This window comes from Eubalaena glacialis, chromosome 1, assembly GCF_028564815.1.
Source record: "Eubalaena glacialis isolate mEubGla1 chromosome 1, mEubGla1.1.hap2.+ XY, whole genome shotgun sequence".
NCBI classification, from domain to species: Eukaryota; Metazoa; Chordata; class Mammalia; order Artiodactyla; family Balaenidae; genus Eubalaena; species Eubalaena glacialis.
In genome coordinates this window covers 36,868,671-36,871,261 of record NC_083716.1, presented here as the reverse complement: position 1 = coordinate 36,871,261, position 2,591 = coordinate 36,868,671, and the positions used below count along the sequence as shown (strand labels likewise).

Sequence of the window (2,591 nt, the reverse complement as noted above, 5' to 3'; positions counted from 1 at the left end):
ACTGAGAGCAGAATAGTGGTTATCAGGGGTTGAGGGTTGGGCAAACTGGGGAGATCTTCATTAAAGGGTACAAACTACAAACTTGCAGTTACAAGATGAGTGAGTTCTGGACATCACTATAATCTAGTGATTATAGTTAACAATACTGTATTATACACCTCAAAGTTGCGAAGAGACTAGATCTTAAATGGTCTCCCCGTAAAAAAGAAATGATAATTATGCAACATGAGAGAGGTATTAGCTGATGCTATGGTGGTATTCATATTGCAATATATAAATGTATCAAATCAACACACTGTACACTTTAACCACACACAATCTTATATATAAATTATATCTCAATAAAAATAAATAATAAAATAAAAATTTTAAAAAGATGATAAATTTTCTGTATGTAACAGTTTTTCAGAGATTCCGTTGGTATGTTTCAGAGATTGTTTTTCCCTCAATGCAAACTACATGAAACCAATTTAAAATACTCTGTGGACATGTTACAGCTCTTTTAGAATTTGTCTAGCAGGTTTTTCGGGACACATGGGAAACCACCTCTTCGCCCCCCCCCCCCAAAAAAATACTCTGTGGAAACATGTATGCTAATATTCATAAACAAGAATGCCTGTGTAGCAGACTTTCTACTTTATGAAAAGAGAGTGATATAAAACATCTGGCCGCACATTAGGAACATAACTCAACCCCCAGTGAGACCAAATCTGTGACATATATTTTTTCTACTCATGCTTTTAAAACAACATACAACCTTAGGATGGGCATTTTTCAGGACTTCCATTTAGCCCAATGGTCACCATGGTAACAATGTGAACACACTGATTTGTATGCACTTTCTCATCTAAGGCTGAATGACCAGAGTAAGCCACTTGGCACCTGATGTTTCCAGATATAACAACACATACTCCCCACAGAGTTCATAAAATTGCTCCTCAGTCAATCTGAATCAGTTGATATGGTAGCCAAAATGGCTGGTTGGTGTTGCTGAAAATCCTGATACTTCTGGCATCTTACACACCAGAGTAGACCAATTTTACCATATGTTTTTCAAAGTGGCAGGGCACTGGCTACGCCCACGGGTCTTACATGGTGATTGGTTGCAAGATAGATAATTGGATAAAATCATATAGATGATTAAACAGGCATCTAGGTAGAAACCAAAAACATTTGAAATATGGGTAATAAATTAATGTTTTTATATTTTTATCCAGATGTTGAATCTTATATAGACACAAAGTAAATTTTTCATTCATAGCAATTTTGAAGTAGAATGATAACTATTGCTTTTCTCCTTTTCACCTAAGCTGGCTCTAAAATTTACTCTCAGGAAGAGAATAGAGATTTTTATGAGGGAAATTGGCTAATGTTAGCTGATCAGTACATATTAGTTTAATGAATGAATATAAAACTAATGCCAGTTAGTATTTTTAACAGGGAGTCCCGATAGAAATTCAAAAAAGAATATTTATAATTTTATAATTTGTAAAGTATAATCACAAGAATTTAATTTTTAGTCTAGTTAGAAAGCTTTTGATTACCCCAGTTTTATAGATGAATAAATATGAGGTTATGCAACTCAAAGACACATAGCAGGTAAGCGGCAGAATAGAATTCAGTATAAGGTTTTCTAATGGTAACTCTCACATCTTTTATAATTCAATATGGTGCCCAATATAGTAAGATGAGTCCAAAATAATGCTAAGGTAAATTATGAGGTGAAGTTTTATTTATTTATTTTATTGCTGTTTCTGCAGACTTCAGAAGAGTTTAAATAATATTTAAGTTCCCAAACGTCAAAAACAAAATTGTAATGATTTAAGAAGAAAATATAGGAAACTGTCTTTTACCCATGGATAGAAAAGAAGCCTTTATGTAAAAAAACACAAAAAAGAACAAACCACAGGGCTTCCCTGGTGGCGCAGTGGTTGAGAATCTGCCTGCCAATGCAGGGGACATGGGTTCGAGCCCTGGTCTGGGAAGATCCCACATGCCGCGGAGCAACTAAGCCCGTGAGCCACAACTACTGAGCCTGCGCGTCTGGAGCCTGTGCTCCGCAACAAGAGAGGCCGCAACAGTGAGAGGCCCACGCACCGTGATGAAGAGTGGCCCCCGCTCGCCACAACTAGAGAAAGCCCTCGCACAGAAACGAAGACCCAACACAGCCAAAAATAAATAAATTAATTAAAAAAAAAGAACAAACCACAAGTAAAAGATTTTAACTTTATTGTATTAAAATAAAAATTTTATTTATTACAAAGAACCCACAAATAAATTCAAAAGTTGAGTCAAAGACTGAAAGAAGTTATTTGCAATGCGTACAACCAAAAAGAATTGTTATTCTGAATTTTTAGGGAAAGTTTACAACTGAATAACCCAACAGAAAAATGAACAAAGGAATAGGAATATGAAACTATGGTCAACTTTGCTAGAAATGCAAATTAAATAACAGGAGGAAATGCAGATTTAACCAATAAAATGCAATTTCACGTAGGTTACTTTGGTAGAGTCATCACCCTTGAGAGAAGCATTGACCCAGAAACAGTGACTTTGAAGGCAGCCAGATCAAGACAACATTTCAGAGAGAG

At 35.5% G+C, this 2,591-nt stretch overlaps 1 non-coding gene across 1 annotated transcript; it reads left to right on the top strand.

Moving 5' to 3' along the window:
• The first annotated feature begins 486 nt into the window (after nt 1–486).
• On the top strand, nt 487–547 carry LOC133079143 (U7 small nuclear RNA). Its single transcript, XR_009698063.1, has one exon. It is a non-coding gene; the product is annotated as a U7 small nuclear RNA (small nuclear RNA).
• Nucleotides 548–2,591: the final 2,044 nt, after the last annotated feature.